Below are 24,923 nucleotides of genomic sequence, written 5' to 3'. Positions count from 1 at the left end.
TTATTTGGCCATGATGTTTCCGTTTTCACCACCAGTGAAGATAATATGCTATCCTTAAAAATATTATGATACATATTATTCAATTACTGCAATTTGTTATTATATAAGTGAAACTTAAAAGAGAGCTAATCATTTTTCAAATACGAATCACTATCCAAAAAACATAAACATGGTACAGGCAAATAATTGTTATTAATTATTTATTTATTTGTATTTATAACGGACATAATTCCTATTTACATTACAAATTAAATTATAACTGTAACAATAAAATATGTATTATAACAATACAAATTTAACGATGAGTTATTGCACATTAAATTAATAACAATACAAAACAAAAAACGTTGAATATGACGTTATCCATTTAAAATATGTTACTAGCCAATGGCATTGCATTAATACTGAAATAAGCTACCTAAATCATTTTTAGATAATTATATTATATTCGTATATTCAAACATTTTAATTTTATATTATTATTTAAATAAATTGCATTGTTCAGAGTTTTCTCAGTTAATTAAATCTAACGAATCATCTCAAAGTAAAAAACTAGAGAATATTATAGAATCAATATCAGTTGTTGAAAATGTTGTAGCACTAAAAATGTTAAAAATGAAAATATTATATGAAATTTAGTAATTTTGGTTATCAATTCTTAACATATTTTAAACTTTAAATGTATTATTTATAAATTATATTTCATATTATAGAACATTCAATTGAATGTCAACGCATCATAATGTAACGATTTTAATTTATTTGTAGTAATTAAAATTTATCAATGGTTTAAAGTTGAAACATTCTACTATACATAAATTATACATCATTATCTACATTCTATGAAATTTAAAATATATTTAGACTAAAAAGTACTTTAGGTAAATGTAGACAAATGTCGGGAGAGAACAGGACAAATAAATAATATGATATGTGTGGTTGATTTGATTTATTCATTAATCATTTAATCTATGCCTTATATAAGATATAATGGTAAGTATTGTACTAAGTAACTAGAAAATAAATTTACTATGGATTTATATTATATAAGTACTATTTATGTATTTATTAGCTGTGTCGGCCGGCCTGTGATGATTCAATTATTATTTCATACCAGATCAAACAGCTGAATTTATTATTTTGATGTGTTAAACCAGAAGGGTCATAGATATAACTTATTAGTAGTTCATTATTTTGTGTAAGGTTAAGGGAGCCGTTGACCATTCCTTACATATTCAATTTATTATTATTTGTTTTATTGAATTACACGAAAATTATTCCCATATTTTCAAGCACACACACAAACACATGTACACTTAAAGTTGGCTGGTATTTACGCGGTGAACCCAACCATTTCTAATTGAGCTATAACACAATGACACACAAAATACACAGATCGGTCGATATGTGATAAGGTGCGTGTAAGCGCTTCGGTGCCCGGGAACACGAACTATTATTGCTTCTTTCCCGGCCCCAACATAGGGGTAACAACTGGATAAGAATGCAATGTTAAAGAGAAAATGGGAAATCAAACAGAATATAGATTGCACAAGTAACCTAGAGTGATAAATCAAATTCATTAGAAATCAATGTGATCGTAACAACTAAGCATACTATGTTTCAGTTTTCAGTGTAAAATAAAACTTAGATGTATTAAAAGTTTTCGAAAATATTTGTATTTCAACTATATAAAATGCTTAGATGTTTTTTTTTCCACTCCGCTACAAATTGCGTTGTATTCCTCACAGCTGCAATTGTAACTAGAAAAAGATAACATAAATTGTATGTATATCTTGGACACAAAGAGACTAAAAAAAAGAAAAAAAAGAGCACTAACTACGCGCGCGGAGTCTTCTTGTACAACAAATCTCCGATAATCCGGGTCCGTCGTAAATACGCGTAGCAAATAGCGGGAAACTTTTGGATTTCGCATTTGGAGGCGATAAAAACCACATAAGTATTTTCCGAGATTGTGTGGAATCCGCCCAGTTTTAATCCGGAACACCCATAAAGTACTGCAGCAGTTCTGTTCACGAAAGATGGAAACGTCGCTTCGACGCTCAGCGCTGACTATCATCCCCCGCAAAAGCCTTGTTGTTTTAAGCGATATATTAATACACGTATACCGTGGGGTTTACGTGTTTGAGGTCGTAAAAACGTTGTTCCGGAATTTAAATAAGTGGATTCTTATGCGATTTGCTGATTCTCTGTGACAGCGAGGCCCTGGAGATCTTAGAAAAACTAATGAACCAGTAACGACCGTCATCATAAAACACCGAGTTTCCGTGGTGAAATACGGCGGCGCCGAAACGGGAGACGACGAAAAATACATGTCGACAGTGGAGGTGGAGGTGGCCATTTACGATGGCGGTGGCCGTGGCCGCGGGTGCCGGGAGGTGAAAGATATGGGCACAAGGCGGAAGAGAAGCGGTTGAATATTAAATTCTCTCGTGGAAACAAATTATTGTTTCCGCTAACGATCTGCTCGGTGCGCTTTTTATTGCGGCAGTTTACAAACTTCATCCCTCGAATTCCACTGCTGCTGCTGCTCGTGCTACTACCACTACTAACACTGTTACTATATGTCTACTAGTTAGACTGCTACAACTATATACCATTCTACCACTACTAACCGTACTTCGGGGGCTTATTGTGTTCTGATGAAATGTTAAACCGTCCACGACTCTCGACGTGATTGTTAGTTACTACAGTTGTAGTACTGTGGTGTCTCTTTATTGTGGATTGTAGCGGGGAATTTCGAGACATCCGCTATCGGGATATGTGCGCGTGTCTAGCAGTTGCTAAAAACTTGAGCAGCACAAAGGAGTCATATTCTTCAATCATTACGCATACGATCATTGTACACACACTGTCGTCGGTGTGATTTTCGGGAAATTGTATACAGTAGTGGCATAGTTGCAGACGATCTATGTTTGAAGATTGTTTGATGTACACTGTACAATATAGGTACACATAATATAAAATATTATTATTTATAGTGACAAAAGGCGACATTAAACTTAGACGTCCCAAAAGTCTTTAAAAGTTTTAGACGACATATTATATCAATCATAAATCCCTAAATGTAATGTGCCATTATTTTATTTATTTTGTGTAATATGAACTAAAATAAAACTTTAGCCGGATACATTCAGACCTGAACCTATCAACATCATCAAGCTCAGCCAATTTCTAGGTTACATCTAATCAGCCTACTGTAACGTTCGTCCAAAAGTCTCCACACGACAATAATATATTTTTAACATTATAAACCTCTAAAATTATTAATAAAACACATTTATTTCTATCCTTTATATTTATATTTGTTTGTACATTTTATTTTGTTTAACATTATTTTATGCACCCTAACAAAAAAAAAATTATTATTTATTTACCATTATTAACTATTTTGTAATCTGTATGTTGTAATATCTACATAGAAGCGTTCTTCATTATAAAAAAAAACTTAAGTCATAAAATTTAACCTTGCTATCAATATATTTATTTCATCTACTTTATAGGTCGTACCTACAATTTGCGATTGCCACATTTAAAGCTGCATAAGATCTCGATACGTGACAAATTTTACAAATCAAACCATTTCAAATTGACTATTTGTATTTCATTTGATATCTTTTTCATTTTACTTTAATTCCAACATCACGAACACCAAGTCCCAAACACATTTACCCTTCACCCAACCCTTTTCAGCTTATGCTCATGCAACATAATCTAATAAAGTAAGATATATCGTGAAAAAAAAAATAATGCAGTAAACTCTCTGAAAATCGAATGAAAGTTTAAACAATTGAAATGTCAAGATTCGATGACTATTCAACATTATACGCATGCTTTATTGTCACTTTTATCGAAATCGGTTTGAGCACGACATGCGATGCTAAAACATCATAAATCCAATAACGACGGCACTCCAGCGTAGGTATTATCTCTCGATCAAATTTCATTTTTTTTTTCATTTACCAAGTGATACGCACACATGGCTGGTATAATTGGTATAGAAATATTTTTTATAATAGGTGATGCGTTACATATTATACATACTCCAGTAAACGCAATATACTCTGTTGGAGTAAATATTACCCAGTCGTATACATATCGAATATACAACTCACACAGTGCAATAAATTCGATTGCAATATAATCCACGTCACCTAATTTAGTTGGACTAAACTTCACATAGTATATACTGTGTTATTATATTCGACGCCTCACGGAAAAATCAAAATGTTCAACAAAAAAATCTTTTCTAATACGCACTATGTGTTTTGATATCGTGATATTATCATAATTTTTCTCTGGATTTTCATAAGGCAGTATATTATATTATATTGGTTGTCCACTGACCGACGAGATACCGTCACTCTTTATTGTCATACATAATGTGTATAGTAGGTTATTGTGGATTGAATTATGGTTCTTATATATATTGTCTGCATTTAGGTTCAAATGACCCAAGTACCCTACATCGGCGACATAGGAACATGACTTGCCTTAAGTTTGAACGATTGCTTAATATGAAATAATATATATATGAATATAATGATACATAGACCGCTTTACTTGAGAATTCACCTTATTTTTATAATAATGGTTACATGTAGGTAATGCACGCAAAGTGGTAGATACAACATTTTTATTCAACTGTACAGCTTTGCTCAAGTCACTTGAAAACAGTATAAATAAATCTTCAAATGTCATCTCGTTTTTATATAAATATTATAATATAATATTTGTTTAACTAATGCATATAAATAATAATAATAATAAGTCTTATGTATTGAGTACTATTAGGTGTAATATTACCTATTTAAACTTAAATCGTTTACGGCTCTATCATTCGATATTCAGATATTAGTGTATAAATAAAGTATTACAACAATGTATTTATTATTTGACTATTCGGTATTGTCACTTGGAATAAAATACATCTGTAGTCGGTGTGTATCTGATTATCGTCAAAAAACAATCTAAGACACGTCGGTATAGTTTTTATTTCGCTACGACGGTGACACTAATACCTACTATTGACATTATTCGTATGAATTGTAAATTTATGGAAGACGATACCGATTTATCCATCTCGTTGCCGCAATAATCGATATAAATAAATTATATCTTATGTATATATATATATATATATTACCTACAATATCGCAGTACGAGGATGCTCATTATAATTAAAACTACTTGAATATAACGTTGTAAAAGAGCTCGCCCCATGAAATAATATTATGTTTTAAATTTGCTGGGTTTAACATTCAAAAAATCAGAAAATCTTATTATTCATTCATATACAAAAATGTATGTTATAATATCATTATGTGAATAATAGTGACTTGTGATTGCATTTTATTTTTAATTACAATAAAATATTGTAAAACACAATTGGTATGCTGCTAGTACTTAAGTACATCATATATATGTACTTTTGATACAGAGTTACTCAGACTATAATTGTACTATAGTCATAACTGTACGAAGTATAATACAATAAAACTAAAATACTGTACCAAATTATATCTATATATATTGAAATGGAATTATAGATAAAAAATACTATTACGTGTATACACTTAGAAACAGTAAAATAATAAAAAAAAAAATTAAGACATCATTCAACTTGGGATATTCAATTCCAAGAAACCGGTCAAGTTAATATTATGGTTACATATATTTATCAAACCCTAAAATGAATATATAATTAAATATATTTCTTGCGTGTAAGCTAAATTCAAAGAGTTTTTAAATTATAGTTTGAATAAAAAAGACCTTAAGTATAAATTCAATGACAACATGGTACACTTAAGATATTTTAGTATGTTAAACGTTATCAAATAACTGTTCAAATATGTCGCATACTATTTTACATTCTTAGCTTATCAAAAATGATAAAATTATGAAACCAATAATCATAAACTTCAAAAGTAAATATGATATAAAAAAACTAATTAATTTTATTTCGTATCTCTGTCCTTAAAAACACTTTACTTACATCATAGGAATATCAGCTATAGTATTTTGAGATTATATCTCTTATTATTTTTAGTCAACGACCAAAGTATCGTTTTCACCCTTCAAAATTCCTCGTTTTAATTAATAAATTATAGTTATGACCACTTTATGATTTTGGCCTGTATTGTTATAAAGTAAAATAAAATAAAATAACATATAGATACCATATTCCGGAATACTTTCATTGTGGTGGAATAATTTAATTGAATGTCGATGAACGAATATTCCATGGATTAACATTCCACTTCCACATTTATTATTTAACTAGTAATATGATATTGTAACAAAGAGTTTAAAAAAGAAAAAAATCCCCTGTTACCAAATGTCTTTAATAATACGATAACGTCATCATCATGAAGTTGGTTGTATAAAAATTCCATAATCAGGTGAAGGGCCAAAAAACCAAAGACGATAAGACGGCGCTGACGGGCGTATAACTGAAAAACTCAAGCAGAAAACCCATATCTGGAATATTTGTTCTAGGATCGAAAATGTCATAAAAACCAAGTGTGCCGTTTAGTCACGATGCGTTTGCACGCTGTTTGAACAAAAGTGGTTCGAACGATACCAGCTTTTTGGGGTCCACACCGTGTTATATATACGTATAATAATATACTACTTTAGTACCCTGTCCCCGTGAGCAACAACTACAGATATCTACATGTAAATCTTGGCGGTTTTCTTAAGCGGTTTCAAGTTCTAACGATTTAAAATAAGTATGTATATGTATAAAATATATATTATGTATAAGGATGAAAAAACCCCACAAAAATAACGAAGGATAGTTGTAGTCATACTCTCGTGCTGGAAATGCGTTCTACTGAAAAAAACTGTGAGTTCTGTTAAGATCTGTGTCGGCCATTAGGGATGTCCGGTCTTAAGCTGTAAACAATAATAATCATCCCCTTCGTTATTCGAACCAGAAAACAAATTATTCCGAAATGTTACCCGGCAGCATCCATCACACGATTATAATTATAACAATAATATATCGATCGCAAGTTGGTAGACGTCTGATCAGTGTTCGAATATTGACGATCGACCTCAGGCCCATAATATAGGTAGGTACAACCGAACGTTGTTGCTCTTAGCTGATAAAACTGTGTGAAAGTCCAGCTTGCGATGCAGATCTAGTACCAAGTTATGGGCCATATTCGATAAACCGACAATATCAATTATTTCGTCTTTTAGCAATAGATATTGTAGGTATTTGCTGTAAGATGATAATATAGCGACTATAATATAATGTAGGTCAATATCAAACTGTATTGTAACTAAGTGACAGTCTTACATAATTATACACTAACATAACATATAACACTGACGTTTTTTATCAGATCACGTCATATCGTGTAACGTTCATGATAATAATAATATTTCAGAATCATAATAATATTATAATATTAACAGTGTTACAATAATTCAATTTACCGAACACGTGCCACGTCATGCTCGACCAACTGTGTTTGACGAACTACCAACACATGTTAACAGAATAATTTCATTTACTAAATGTTCATCGTTGTAGAAGTTTGCAATGTAATATAATAAATCTTGGATTAATAGGCATTATAGCATGTTATAGATATTTCATTTGCACAAAACACGAAATGCGTTTATTATACACATACACAATTAATTACTTACGATCTCGACTTACGGCGTCAGAGTTAAGAAAATAAATTAATAATAATACTAATAACCATTCATTTTTTAATCGCTTTTAATGGCCGTCATTTTTACGTACATAATGGACGTATTTTTTCTTAATATTAGATTTAGTTTTTGTCATAAATTTTTCATTATATTTTTTTTTATATATAATTTTGTAATTACTTAAATATGCCAGAGATTAACGAGGGTATAATAATTATTGGATAATAATACGGTCTTTTGGCATAAAGGTCTACAAATTCTTCAATAGCCAACAGAAAAAAAAGAAAACTTAAACTTAAACGAATAATTCTCTGCTCTATTATTATAATATACCTCCCTCTTGATCTGTCGAGAGTGCCAATTATAATTATGTGCCAAGTGTAAATCATATGAAAGCGATTATTTAAAATTTTAAATAATATTATTTTATAAATATATATATAAATTAATTAAATATTTTAATAACTTATCAAAAAAATCACAACTTTAAAATCAGATTACGGAAAATCATAGTATAATTATTTAAATTAGAATTTCATTACTGTCGGATCTGCATGTCTATTGACCAAAAATAGTACGATTTTAAAAACAAAAATTAAAAAATATAGAACAAAAAGTTAAATAATAATAAAAAAAATACATACGTACGACAAATGCGTATGCGTTATGATGTACGCGTTATATTTTTCCGAGAATAGTACTCAAGTTAAAAAAAAAAAAAAAACAAGATAAAACTGAAAAATATTTAAGCGTACGGTTAAAATTTCGTATACAGAGTAAATCACACAAAAGTGGTTTTTTTTTTTTTTAATGTTTCCTATTGTTTGAATCAAACAGCTTTCGAAATATAATATCTCGTTCCGCTCACGGAGATTATGCGACTTACTCGGAGCGCGTCAGACGTTGTTCACGGCGTTCATATAATATATTATTATGTTATGTACTAATGTTATGTGAATGTAGTCTCTCTCGGCGCAGCGGTCGCATCATATTATGTGATACCATCTACGCGTATAATATAGTAGGTACGCAGGCAGGTAGTGCTGTTATTTTTGTTTCGACATTGTCATCGAGTACGATATATTCGTATAATGTACATACAGTCGGTAGGTAGGTAGTAGGTACTGCACGCCGTCGTATTATGCATACACACCCTCTCGGTCGCACGCGTTAAGTGAAATCTCTCCCTTTGAAATCCGCGTGCGGCACTCATCCATATTTTCAATATACGGGGTAAACAACAAAAAAGAAAAAAAATAATAATAATAATGATAAAAGAAGAATACGGACCTCGGTTTTACCATCGACCCAGTTGCAGCGGACCCCGCGCGACCAGTAGATGTACATGACCCAACCCGCACCGGGCCGATTCCTCCTTCACCGCCTCACTCGCGCGCGCGCGCACACACACACACACACACACACACACACACACACACACACACACACACACACACACACGTCATCGTAAAACTTTAACCCGAGAGGAACAGACAAAAAAAAAACAAACCCTGAAAAGAAGGGTTTTTCGGGGTGCCTACGGGAGGGTAAAAAGCTCTTTAACAGCGTGTACCCACCGTAGTCATTGTTGTACGCATTGTGGCGTGTATTAGCTAGGAATATAAACCACAACAAACATCATGTCAAATATGCTCCTTCGCCCCCGGCACGCCACATCCCTTTTTCATCCCCCGGAGCACGCTCACACTCCGGAACAACTCGTACCGGGATGGCTACGCGGGCACGAGTGTGTGTGTGGGTGTGCTTGTTACAATGATGCACGCACATTCCTCTCCCACTCCATTTGACACTTCAACAAAAGATGTTTCGTAAAGTAATTTTAATACTATCAACGTTATTTATGACACTTCTCTTTCGTGTTGTTGTAATACTTTTCTAACCAATGTCAACAGAATAAAAAAAAAAGTAACAATGATAATCATCGTCATCATCATCATCACCATCATCATCATCATCACCATCATCGTCATGTTGTCTTCCGCACTCCTCACCCCAACTTTCTTTTCGTCCGAGTAAAAGTACACAAACACTGGAAATGCACGTCATATATAATATTATATACCATATGGAGTTTTATATATTAGTTGCTATACCTATACCACGTTGCCCGTAATAATAAGTGATATATATATTTCGTTCCTAATCTATTACATTTCGCTACGATCATTATACTGCGTCGACCAGTGTGCGGGGATGTTCGTTTTTCTTTCAACAATAACTATAATTACCTTTATATATATATAAATTGACTGTAATGTTATTTTTAAAAATGCAATAGAAGTAGTCAAGATACGTTTATTTATTATTAAATTATTTTCATTACTAACAATATTATCACTTCCCAAAATAAAAGTTCATTGTACTTCCACGTAAAATATATAAATTTTAAAATTTTCTGTCGACACGTATTTTAATATTAAACATAGGTGACTAAAAACTTGAGATAAATGTAACTGTGTACTGTGATACAGTGGCCCCAATGGTGAATATTTTTACAAAATAATATGGCAGTATTAATAAAGATCTGAATTATTAATTTCCACTGAATGGCAGTGCAAGATTAGACAGAAGATATGAGTATATAAGGTCCGGTATAGGCATTTATTATGTAAAGGGGTGGATGAGGTGATGAAACACGGTGTATCGTATAATCAAAAGACCGACATTTGAGATTATAAAAGTATAAAACACTTTATCGACAGACACAAAGATAATAATAATAATAATAATATGTTATAATATTGTGAGAAGAGAAAATAATGTTTATTGCGTACGCTATTCAAACTCTTGAAGTGGTTATCCTCTTTCAAAACCACAAGTCAGGTGAATTCAAGTGATTGCGCCCGGCACCAATTGGATTGCGTTCGTATATATACCTACTACATATTATAAATGTATGATTTCATTATGAATGTAGTATACAGGGTGATTTCTTAAGCATGGTCACCGTATTTTTATGCTTAAATTACACATAATATATTCAAATTTTGATTTTTAGAATTTTCAAATACACTTGAAGATCATATTTTCAACTCGATATTATATGTACCACAAGATGATCCTACGACAATACCAACTTCTGTTTTTCAAATAGAAACCAACCTTTTTGACTTCTAATTTTTCGAACAAATATTTTTTTAGTTTTATACCTTTGTGTACTGATAGGACAATCATAGTATGTCTATGGACTATGGTAATGGGTTAAGTAATGTGGATGCTCAGTTGATTTGTAGAAGTATAACAAATACTACATCTAATATTATACATAGTTTTTATTTTTGTGAAACCATGTTTAAGGATAAATATTCTAAGTATAAGCATTTTAATAACTCGGAATTTACTCATTAGAATTTTGATTTAGACGCATGGACATTTTCAAGAAAATCCCCTGCTAAATAATTGTCAATACAAAATTGAGCTCTCATTTGAAAAATAAAAGTTTATATCGCCACACAATATTCGTTAAGTAATAAAAATAATATCAGGATCTAAAATGTATTGTATGATACATTTAATGCATTATTAAATTAAAATACGGGGGTGAGCATTTTTTAAAAATTACCCTCCATTCACGTAATGTCGTAATACATGGGTACACGATACTAGCTCTTTATAATTTATATAAATATTTCGATTTCTAATGAAGACGATGACGTTGGACCAGTACATTTGTCTTTGCCAGAATAACGGGAGTGAACGCTCAACTCACGATCGCATTATCGATAAACGATTGTGCGGAAATCCTGTACTGTCTTAAGTAACGGAGTCTAACGCCTGTCCGAATTATTCGGACTACTTATCACGTAATAGCCCACCACGGACGATACCTATCTCGGACACTAGATCCTTTATATATCCGTAATTCTTTTTGATCTACAGCCGGCTAGATGTCCAAATTAGTAACCACCATTACTCAAGAGTCCTGCACCTGTCAAGCCGCGCCAGTTAGCCGTCGATTTAGTTCAGACCATTTGTGTCTGATCGTCGAAAATAAGGTTGCTCTCTATCTCTCTTCCTCTCTCTTTCTCTCTCTCTCTCTCTCTCTCTCTCTCTCTCTCTCTCTCTCTCTCTCTCTCTCTCTCTCTCTCGATTCACCCACATTAGAGTTCATATTATTATATTAGTACACGCGTTCATGATATTAATAATACTAATAATACGGTTACAACAGAGCTTTCAACTTCTGCTTCAAGATTAAAAATAAATCGAATGAGATATCATATTAATAAAGCAGTTATAGTTCGTCTGTGGGCGTGTAACGGATTTAGTATATTCGTTGGCTCTTTTGTTGTATTTAATATTAGTGCAATCTCGAATAAAATTTAATAATAATTGTATGCCATATTAATTGTCTCACGTATTTTTAAAATATTTATAAGAAACACTTCCAATCAAATAGTCAAAGTAGCATTCATGCTGCCGAATACCTAACACTTCTTAAAAAAACCCATTTATCTCTTCAGTTTAAAGAAACGAAAATAGACATACCCTTTGACACACTTAATATCCTGTCCAATTTGAAATCAAAAATATTAATTGCACCTTATTCTTTGCTTTAAAAATCAGTGGTCTTAATTCCAAATCTAACAAATATATATGAGATTTATATGAACTCTAGGACTTTGCAACATAAAGGAAAACGAGGATAAAAAAACTCTTATAGTGAAATATTTTCTTTTTGGTTACTTGTAGACACACCATAAATACACAACAAAATATAAATAAATACCGCATGGGCATATGAAACACAGAATGTCACTAGACCGCAGAAAACAAATTAAGAGAAATAAAACACTCCTTTCAACTCTGTCCCAAATACATATATTTAAATCAGAAAGAAGAGGTATTTCTTAACCAACTAAAAATTGGTGGCACTAAATTCTCACTTGGACACGCCTTATGGGAAATACGAAACCACCCTATTCCTAACATGTTATGCAAATAATTCCACCAAGAACATCATAATCGTCCATAATTGTCCAAATTTCACTGAGTCAAAAATGGATTTAACATCCCGGACGGCGTCGATACGAAGCAATTGATCCACTATCATATATCAAAAGATTCATTTCCGATCTCAAAAAAATTTTGAACTCAATATAATATTAACACAATTTAAATATTAATATTAAACTAATAACTATTGTAAATTGATGGTATTAACAATAAAAAGTAAAAAAAAAAAAAATTAAAACAATACTTTCCTACATTTGTTTGATTAATATATTGGATTTCGATTTATCTTTAATAAGGAAACACAGGCGACAAAGTAAAAAGTATAATGATAATATTTACTAAAAAAATATACATGTATAAAAAGGAATCAAAATGTATTTTATTTTTAAAATAAAAATAGTAAATGCTTATGTTTAACATTCGTAACTAATTCATATCGAAGTCGCTGCACCGAGAGATTTCTTCGATCTGTTTTAGTGTGTATTAGTGTGTACTCCTATTATATTATAAATAGTATTGTTCATCTATTTTTTTATGTATTGTAAAATATTGAATAAATAAAGAATTATTTAAAAAATATATTATATAAATATACACATACATATGTTTTTAAACGGAAATATTCCCACAACTGGTAAATTATTACTACCTACTTAGAATTGACTGCATTGAAAGTAATACTTATCGATTAAGCCTTAAACGCTGCCATGCATTATATTTAGATAAAAACTTGGTTAGTTGTAGTATTATATATTGACGCTTAAGTATTTAAATTATTTTTATATTCCTGATTTTATAATTTACCCTTTGAAAATATCATTCCAGTTAGATAATAATATTAACCAAATAAAAAAGTTACGAAATTAAAACCAAAATTATTCTTTTAAACAAAGTTTTAAAACTTTCAAAAGAAGTTTTTTTTGTAATTTTGAAATTTAGTTATTATTCGATAGCTTAAGTAAAGTTATCAATGTTAACTACGATACAATTTTAAATAGTTTAGAAGTTCTTATTTCGCAATAGTGCGCTTATTTAAACTTCAAAGAAAATACAATAATGATGGTGTGTTATTTTATTTTCAACCACTGTAGTCCATAACAAATGACTGAACATTTTATATTAATCACCATCATAATTCAAAACTATAATATATTTTATATATATCATAATTCTTAAAAATACGCAGAATGAACAAATTTAATAATTCATTGATTACGTTTACAATTTTCTAAATATAGCATAACGTATACTCTACAGATATTTTCCTAATGTAAATTAACCAACTAAAGTTTTAAAAGCTTAAAATATCTCTATACATTTTACAGTCAGTGTAAAGTTGAATGTGCAAATTTAGTTTTGTTCGTTTTACCTAAAATTAATAATTTTTCAATAATTTAAAACTATAATAAACCCTTTAAAATTATGTTTTTAAAATGTATTCATTTGTCTTATACAATTATGAAATTGAGGCAATTTGATTTACAAGCACCTACTATTATAATAGAGGTTTGATTTAAAGCCTACCATGTACCAACGGACGAATCTACGTTGACTTAAATGGCTGCTATTTTTATTTTGATTAATAAATTCCTGTTCGAGTTGGCTTCTTGTATTTGAGCACAGTTCTGAAAGTGTATTTCTTTAAATTACATATCTTTAAAAACTTTTTTATTTTTATTCAAGAAATGCGTCTTGTACTAAAAAAACCATTCAAGGCCATTCATATTTTATGTTACAAAATAGTGGGGGATTATACAATAAGACCCCAACGTAATACCTACCATTTGTGTAACATTGAATTTGATCGATTATGTACCTATGTACCTACAGTGAACAGCAACGGGTCCAGTCTTGCGTTGTAACTTTATTTCCTAAATAGGTACTTCAAAATGATTTCACTTTCAATTTTACAACAAGCTACACAATAAACTTTGATTTATATGTATGGTTAATATTATTCAATATGATATTATGTTCAATCAAAAAATGTGCCATAACATATTATTATGATGGTAATAATAATAGAAATATAACACATTCTCATTCCAGGTTTGGTGCCATGAATTTTAGCGAGCATGATTGAACACAAAATACAAGCCTCGATAACAGACAAAACAATGTTGTCTAAAACTATGTTATGCAATTCATCCGATACTAAATAGGTATTTATAGCTTATATAATAAGGCCAATTAATGTTATTTAATTAATTTTCTCCAAAAACAGACACAGTTAAGCATTTCGACATGTTTACATTATTGAAAGATTATTATAGATTATTTAGGTATATATACTGAGTTTATAATATGTACTAGCTGCCCGATCTTCCTCCGGAAGAAATTATTTTTTTATAATTTAATTTAAAAACATAAGACTATTTTTTGGCTATACAAATAATAAAACGATTATAAAATCGGTTAGTATTATCGGTGAATATATGAAAATAATTGGTAATTAGTTAATAATTATTATTATTATTATGAGGGTTCAAAACCGGTTTCCTTCGTCTCCAAAATCAAGTTAGATTCTTATATATTTAGTCGGTTGGTGCTACTGAAGTACTGAGTATCTTCCCACTCTGTTATATTCACCGCTATTTCACTCAACAAAATTATTTTTTGTACAAAATTATGTATAGATTGTAATTATTCTTTTAATAAATAAAAAAAAAAAAGATTCTTATATATATATAGATAGAAGATAGTGTTTTTAATTAATAAATCATATTTGATTGTGAAAATATAAATCATTTGTACTAATTTGATATGATTTATATTGCTAGAAACATTGGAAAGGTGGATGAATAGAAAATAGAAAATAGAAAGAAAAAAAGATTAAAAAAAAGTTATTTTTGCTCAACTAGTATACTCATTACTCACTTACTATTGTACCTATATTTTTACTTTAGATTTTAAGTTAAAAAAATATATCAACTTTTTTAATTCAATCAAATTTAATTAACTTGAAAAAAAAATGTATTATTATGTAGTCTATAGTCTAAGATTATCTTTCAACTATAGCAAATTAATAAAAGGCAAAAGGGTATATCTACTTTTGTTATCTTACTGTGAAAAACTCTATGACAAAGCTTTTCAAAATTATGTTTGATTGCATTATCTTTTAAAATTGAAACGGCTGTTCAAATAATTGGTGTGCATAATATAATCTATTATTGAATTTATTTTGGAACAAGTTGTCACATTTTAAACAATTTAATTTAACCCATTATTAATTCTATTGCATTTTTGCAAAATTAAATACTTTTAGATATTATTTTGAAATTAAAAAGTGAAAGAAAAGTTGGTGGCTGGTCAAACTATATTTTTTTATTTAAGAAAATCTGTCATCCATCAGGCATATATTATGGACATATAATATGATGGATAAGATATTTTCTAAAAGTTGGTCAATATATAAAAACTATTAAAATAATATACGTTTCAATTAAACGTTACAAAGTGTAAATGAACAAAACAAAATCCATATATTTTAATGATACCCTTTATTTTGTCTCAAAGATGAAACTTTTATTCTAAGTGTAATTTTTAAATAATTAAATATACAAAAAAAGTACCTAAGAGCAAAATCGAAGCTGTTGAATATTTTAGAAACACTCTCTCTTTGATTGACTTCCTCTCTAAGGGAAACTTTAATAAGATTTGAACGTGCACGTAATAATAAAAAAATTACCAAACAGTCACGTCGAGCTAAATGAACAAACAGTAATTCAATTATAACGATGCAACTTCCAAAAACTCTAAAAATATGTATGAGAATCATTTTTCAGAGCTAACATTTTAATAGGATTAAATATGAAACCATAAGAATATAAAGTAAACAAAGATTTTTTTAGGAAATACATTAGTAATTCATAAAAAAAAAAAAATGTGTGTGCATTTCAAATCTAGCTATTTTTTTTAAACATTTTTTAAGCACAAAAATTAAATATGAAATAGTTAACATTTCAATACTTTAGTTTAGTATATGTCTGTAGATTTATATTTTTTGGCTTGGTTTAAAATTTAGAAATGACCAAAGGAAATTACTCTGCTGTACAGAAGGTTTCAAGTGAACCTTGTTACTAGGTAATTCTCTATTATAAATGTTTTAAACTTAATCCAACAATTTTTTCATGCTTATAACCTACTTTTTTTACCCCTATAGTATAAACTAGGTACAATTTTCTACTAGAAATCTCCCTAATCACAATCGAATTCGTTCTGTTTTCTAATCCCTATGACTAAATAAATGACTAAATAACTATAAAAACATTTTTTTTTAATGTAAAAACACACAATTGTAAGATTATTAAGACAGAGTCTTACACTCATAGGTTGTCTTCTTCTTAATAAAGCATAATATATCCTCATGTAAGTCTAACAGTTTTAATTTTGTGTTGCTAACTTAAGTATTAGAGTTAGTTGACCTATTATCAAACTTAAATTAAGATCATTATCTGGGTTCCCTCGTTAGTTTTTACGATATTTTAATTTTTAAGTGAGTCGTGAGTATTTATCATTCCACTCTAAGTCTAATACAAAATATATCCATAGGTTTATCCTTATTACCATAGGCACGTTAACTATGAATTAAATATTTGAGGTACCTGATAAAGACTATAAAAATAAATTCAGAGTCCTTTCTTTCAACTTAAATATGTATTTTTTAAATTTTAAATTAAATAACAAATTAAAGATAAAAATTGTAATGTAACAATTTTTTTAAAGTAACTCCTATTAATATCATATTCATCAATAATTCTACAAAATGGTTAAAAATAATCTAGATTACCTATTTAAATTCTTCCTTACAATTATTTATTTATTTTATTTACTTCAACCCCAAATCGATAGTTAACGCTACTTTTACTTTTAAAATCACTGAATAAAACATGTCGAGTTATAATTATTTGTCGATATTTACGTTATAATTGAGTTCATAAATAAATATAAATATCCATAATATTATTTGCAATTACAAAATTATTGGTCATGAAAAAAAATTCAAGAGGTGCATAGTAAAAATATAAAAATATTATAATTTATTATAATGATATTCTAAGTGAAAATATTCTCATTTTAATTTTTAATATGTAACTAAATCAAATATAATATTATATAATGTCAATATGAAATATATCAATGTTTATACTGTTGTGTATTTAAATACATAAATATAGAGAATATATCGGATTGTAGTTTCATTATAACCAATTTTTTTTTTGTTAAAATATAGGTGCAATAAACTGCAGCATTATATTTATTGGTAATAATGCCTGTAGTAAAAATGTGTACATGGCTTATCGATTGTGTTATTAAATTCAACACAATTAACCTAAATTGACTTGTTCCGTTCAGATAAAAATTATATAATTACACTGGTATTAATACGATTGAATTAATTCAATACTGCAATGTTTCTATTTGTAAAATTTATTTTTATTATTTTACGTCTACTACTGAACTTAAGTAGCTTAAGAAGAAAATAAATCACAATAATTGTTTTAAAACCAAAATAATTATGTACTTTCCGATTCTTAAACGTTGAGACACCATCCATTAACTGTACGATGGTTGAAGAAAACTTGTTTAATATTTGTGTTAATTTTAAGAACAGAGATATAAAAGAAAAGGAGAAACCAAAAAAAAAAAAATACATTTTTCCTAAATATGTCTATTGGGAGGCTTATTTCATTTCATTTTTTTTTTTTTTTTGAAAATACATCCATTATTTTTATACCATACCCATTTAAATAAATTAAAGCCTTAGTATGAACCTACTTCATTGCAAAAAACATATAATAAATATTTAATGTCTATTTATCCTTCGATTAATAATAATTGGAGTTATAAATTTCAGCTAAAAAAAAGGGAAGGAAATTCCATTTTAATAATTAAAAATAAGGATAACACTGTTTTTCATTGGACCTTTGAAGCGGTATTACACTTAACTTTATTAGAAGTATTTTATACGCGTTTTGGACATAATTAAATGAGCGTATTGCCAAGAAGGTTATAGGGTGTAATTAAAAAATTATACTGTGAGGTTTATTTTTTTTTCATAGTCATAAGTTATTAGCTAAATAAAGTTGATACTGCAATAAGTTTAAATTGCGACGAATAAAAAAAAAAGCAGTATATGACATACCGAGTGTATCAAATAATGTATACACCATTTTGAAACTGTTATGGTTCGTGTAATAGGTATAGGTAATAATAGTTTTGGATTTTTTTTTTATACATACATTTCTGTAATATAATAATATGTAAGACATACCGTACAAAAACGTTCATAAAATAAAAATAAATACATTTTCCTAGTTCAAAAATGTTTATGAAAAGCATATTAAATGCATAATGAATATTTCCAATGAAAATGTCATGTAGGATATAAAAATAAGCAATATACGTACATGTGTGCTTTTGACAGTCTATTCATATAAAAATGTATTTTTAAACTTCTAACAAAACTATACTAAGAAAATATTCAAAGGGCAAAAGCTATGGTAAAATTGTAGTTAATTTGTGTTTGTCTATGACCGATACCAATGTACTTATATAGTTTATGACTATATATAACCTATGAACGTCGCTGAATCATGTTAGAGTTTAGAACACAACCAACGGGCCCAAAATGTACATAATATAGGATATCGTAAATGTTGTGTAATTGCAGTCACTATTTTAATGTGATAACAGTCTTCGGTTGAATATCTATGTGTTTGTCAGTGAGTCAGTGAGAAATCTAGAATCTGAGACGATCGATCGCGATTAACTGTAATATTAGAAAAAACTGAACATAACCTGGGGGCCAACGTACATTACGACTTCGGAAAGGGCATTCCGACCCTTTATTTGCTATAAGACGAGCGTAACACTCGAACGCTCTAAATACGTCAATGGCGGACATGAGTAGAGAAATAAGAGGAGGAAAAAAACCGTAACGTTCGTGATGGCAGTAAATAGAGGTGCGGTCAAAGGATGAAAGGCATCTGAGTACCGGCTTTATTGACGTATAATAATAATAATAATATAGTCATCCGATAAATCTTCACAAATTGAAATTCAAAAACGTTCGCTCGGTGTATAGCAAATAAAATAATATACGTTTCTGGGCGTAGAGACACTGTCGCAACACGCAGAACAGAGAATTGGACGGAGCCGCAAACACAACTGATATTGACCCGAGTGCCGAAAAGTTTTGTTAATCGCGAAAATATGAAAAAGGACGCTCGCGCTTAACATAACCCGGACCGTATATTATATATTATACCAGGTATAAACACGAGTCTGTCCGTTACGAGTTTGCTTCATATTCATCCCCCATCCAACCACCCACTAACCGCATACCCCAACCAACAAACTAAGGGCGTACCAGTGATTGTAGCTGGCCATAATAATATGTGGATGTTGTGTACCGCAATAACGATTGAGCGTACGTGTGTAGGTATATTTGTTATAATATGTATTATGCACGGTAAGGGTTCTTTGTGTTATCAGTCTGTTTTCACACACGCTGAACAAACGTCGGCACACCGTGTGGGCGAGTGTGTGTGCATATTATATATATATATATAGCTTGTAAATCTGCAAAATGTATCCACCGCAAAATAATATTATGGTACGATGTATGCGACACCAACACATTTCGTCGTCCGAACCCGTAATATGGGTGGGTGAGAGTGGGTCGTCGCACGCCACCGATTCGTTTGGTAAAATACCAATGGTTATATAACTATACCAACGTTTAGTTAGCTTATTGTTTAACCTCGTCACATAATATTATTATCCTCGGTTGATTTTTCCGTCTGATTGATTTCGTCCGTTGATTCTGCGTACCTGATATGTTATAATAATTGTGTGCTTCTCAGTAGGTATAAGGTGGACTACTACTTTCCCGGATAACGATAATGTTACGAGTCCGACTAGATAAGAGGAAATATTATGTGCAAAAGAATTTACCAGATAAAAATGTATTATATTTATGTTTTTCTATATAGGTGGCCAGGTGGGTAATTAATACTATCACCGTGTACCTGTGCATTTTATTATATTCCGTCATATTATTAGATTGAAATATAATATCACACTAAAAACGAATACCGCCATCAATTTCGGAATCACAGCGCGTAGCGTCCATATCATACACACAATCATTATAAAACATTTTCAATCCATGCCGGACATCCAACACAAAATGTTAAATCGTACACGAGACAATTAGATTACTATTGTAGTTATAATTATTGTCAATGATTCCGCATGGATTGCGATATTATTCTTCGCGTCAACACGTTCAGTTTTATTTACACCTCGCCTGTATTAGAGCTGCAGTTATATTTTGTGCCACACGTTAAATCGCGCGTTGCCGTGAAAATTAATGTTATCTATCCGGAACCGTCGTCGTCGAAACCGTTCGGGACATTTTTTTTTTTTATTTATTTATTTGCTTCTTATCCAGTCGAACACGAAAACCCCATTGCCTGCAGATAAACGGATTGCACACTCATTGACGTCCGTACACATTTCATGTATAAATCGCTGGTGGAGAAAAAAATAAAACCTTCGGTTTATTGAGACTTCATTGGCCAGACGAGAGGAGAACGCGGTGCGAGAGTAGATACTATATAAATATGTGTGTGCACGCTAACGCGTGCGTGTGTGTGTAAGAGTAGTTGTAAATAAGAAAAGAATTACAATCGTTACGGTCACAGTTTAATTTGCATGCCGTTTTTTCTCTTCTCGAGGCGAAAAAAAATCCGACAGCCAACTCAATTTATGTCCTTTGGGAGTTTTAAAAATAAGATACCAAACAACTTACAGTATTAGCCGTCTATGTATCTGTGTATCTCTCTCTTTCTCTCCCTCTCTCTATATATTTTTATCAAACCGATTCATGTAGAATAATATATTAGGACACGAAAAAACTAATCGCCCAAGCTAACCATATAACAACCACCGCGATTGAGTATAAAAAAACGACATCAACGGCATATTATCTGGCCAAAAAAAAATTCTGTCTGTGTGGTATCTGCAGTGGTCGGATTAACGTCACTTCACGATTTCCAACAAAACTGTCCCCAGAAACTTAACCCGAAGTAAATTAAGTCTACTGAAAGATCATCCCTTTCTAATTACAAACCATTTATACTACGTGCATATATAATTGCACGAGGGAGGGGTATAACGGTATTGTTATGCCCTTTTGCACTAATTTCGCTTTTAAAACATGTCCGAGTGAAGTAATGAGTTCACCGTCAAAAGAAATCTCGTTTTTAATTGCCAAAAAAGGTCGTCAAAATGCACGTGCCACGGTGTAGAAAACAAAAAGTAATGAATACTCTTGTTAAGCGCGGTATGGGTACTGTGCAATGTGTATTATTATGATGTTATATCATGCGGTGGAATATCGCTTTTCGCTTGCGGGTAATTGTGAGCTCCAACTCGCAGTGCACAAGCTTGAAACACCATTAATATGACACTCAGTGTTATTTTAAGGTGTTAGTGCTACCTACGTAGTGTAATGGACAGCGTTTTTAAAACTGTGTTAAATTAATAATAAAATATTAAGTATAAATAATAAATATACTATACACACCTACCAGTGGCTACCAAGGTTCGAGAACAATGTACATAAGTGTTCAAAGTGTAACGGGAAAGTCGTAAAGAAACCTTATCTAGGTATAAACTAGTATTCAGATATAATAAACATAATATAATGAGAGGTGAGTCGAACTGTTCGAAGTTTTTAAAATTGAACCGAACTTAAAGGTAATAAATAACTTTAAGGTGTACTGTTCAAGTTCGACAGTCGAAGCTAGTCTAAAAAAAACAAATTAAACTCGAACAATAAGTTTGAAATTCAATAAATAGTTTAATATCTAAAATAATTCGAACCCCAAAAAATTGGAACACTTGATACATTTCGAACAAACGATGACAAAATGTTTAGGTACAGATTCGGTTCGATGTTAAACATTACACTGAATTGTTCGGTTTGTACTCGGATTAACATAATATTGACATTTTGAGAAGATATTTTTTATTTCAATCCACATCTTAATATAATACATAATAATATTATAAATGTTTTTCATGAAAGCGTGCAATGATATTATTTCGTAATATTCAGCACAGACCAATAATATTATAGTATTATACCAACATAAAATAATTTAATTTAATAACAATTAACAAGCCATCTACGTCGCAATTATAATTACCATAAAACATACACCGTTTGAAATGTGAGCTCATTTATCGCCTTATCGGTAAACATCGTAGAAACATAATTTAACTCAGCGCTACATTACATATTAATTAATACTTCAATACACGAAGTGTAATAGAATTAGTTGACAAATGTAACTTAATAATTATATAATAACTTTATCGAAATTAACATATCAATGTTACTTTTAATTTTTATTTGGTATAGAACAAAAATCATATAATATTTTAAATTTATAATAACAATAAAGTTCATGTAGTATATTGTCAGTTAACTGAGTTTGAAAGTTCTTTCTCTTACGTTATAAATAATGTACAGAGTGATTATCAAGAATTCTAGCCCCCGTTTTTTCGTTAATAATACATTAATTCAAATTCAAATGTTTGGAAGTTTTGAGTATACTTACGAACCATATTTTCAATTATTTATATTATTTATACCATTTAGGGAGTATCATCTCGTGTCAACTTCGTTTTTTTAAACAAAAATCGCCCTTTTTTCAGTAACCTATTAACCAAATGAATTTTTTGGAAATATTTATGAGTCTAAATTGAAATTCGACGGGGTGGTTTTAAATTATTTAACATTGTGTATTTAATAAAACAGGTCCGTAATAATGGTTTTTAAAGATGATAAGCTGTCATGGACAAGCTATGATGATTTGAATGTCCTAATGATTATTATATATTTATATCAACATTTTATAATTTCTAAATTTTCTATAAAAAATTCTAGATTAAAATATAAGTATTGCTTATATTTTATATTTTTTTAAGATCATAATATAGAATCATGACATAATCCTTAGAAGTTAGAATCTTAATAACTCCAAATTACTCGTTCAAATTTGGATTTTGATACATAAACAGTTTTTAAAAAATCATCTTCTTATAATAGTTTACAGTAAAAAAGTTGGTTTTCATTTGAGAAAAAAAAAGAATTTATCCCCACAGGAGTACAGATCACTCCATAAGTATTACAAAAAATATTAGGAATTTCAAAAACAGTTTTTTGGTAAATTTAAAAGTTTTAAAAATCAGAATTTAAATAAACTATTCATATAGTAAAAGAAAAAAAATGAGTATCAAAGCGGTTGGTGAATAATTTTTTTTTGGATTTTCGTTAGCATCATTACTTATACATCAATAACAATGTACAGACGCATTATACGTGTCCGTGAAATTATAAGGCTTTTTAAGTGCGAGTACACAAATCTATTGTGTTTCTCGTATATTTACGTCAAATACAACCCTAAAACGGTGTATTTACGTATATATTATTATAACACGGGAATAGGGCTGGTTGGTGAGGGTTTAGAGGGATGAAAAACGAAAGCGTTCGAAAACGATAAATTTCCGAATCGTTAAAAATGGCACGCGCGGGAACGTGATTTTCATATAATATATATCTGTACGTACAGTTCGAGTATTGCAAAAAAAAAAAAAAACAACCGAAAATCCCGCGATAACCTGAGGGGCGGCGCCGCTCTGGTGCACCTGAAACGATTCGAAACGCGAGAGTGAGTGAGTGAGTGGGCAAGAAAGGATGAGTTAGAGGACGGAACGAGATATAAATCATTCGGCTCGTGTATAATATACATGCACATATATTATATCACACATAGGCGGTGGCATGGCACTCGAGTGACTAACGCTCGTAGATGGATAAATAGATAGATAGACGCCGTGCCGAGCGTGCGACCGGGACGACCGCGGGGGTCGAGAGACATGTGCGATGGGGGGGGGGGGAGAAAGATCGATAAATCGCGTGTGACGTTTACACCTCGGGGTGCGATGATCGCGAACGGCGAAAAACGGACGCGGGACGAATAAATAAAATTAACGCCTTCCCCGCGATCGAGGGTCACCTGTGCGCGCCCGTCATTGGCCGACGCCATTGAATTATAGGGGCGAGAAAACCGGTAACGGGCGTCACCGCTGATCAATCATCACGCCGTCGTCACATGCGTATGTGTACGCATATTGATCACACGCGGCTGATCCACGACTCCGACTATCTCGGCGTAACT

The 24,923-nt window shown here is 30.6% G+C and overlaps 1 protein-coding gene across 6 annotated transcripts in view; it reads left to right on the top strand.

Annotated features, from left to right (window-relative positions):
- Positions 1-24,923, top strand: part of LOC111029930 — a 194,769-nt gene that overhangs the window by 152,411 nt on the left and 17,435 nt on the right. For 5 of the 6 annotated variants that reach the window (XM_022309177.1, XM_022309181.1, XM_022309179.1 and 2 more), the window contains one exon: positions 14,716-14,828. The exons of the other annotated variant lie outside the window; for it this stretch is intronic. The gene's annotated coding sequence lies outside the window, so the exon portion shown is untranslated. The remainder of the gene's footprint in view (positions 1-14,715; positions 14,829-24,923) is intronic. 6 annotated transcript variants of the gene reach the window in all.

This window comes from Myzus persicae, unplaced genomic scaffold, assembly GCF_001856785.1.
Source record: "Myzus persicae strain clone G006 unplaced genomic scaffold, MPER_G0061.0, whole genome shotgun sequence".
Lineage (NCBI taxonomy): Eukaryota > Metazoa > Arthropoda > Insecta > Hemiptera > Aphididae > Myzus > Myzus persicae.
The sequence above is the reverse complement of the archived record's forward strand: the minus strand, read 5'-3'. Positions and strand labels throughout refer to the sequence as shown.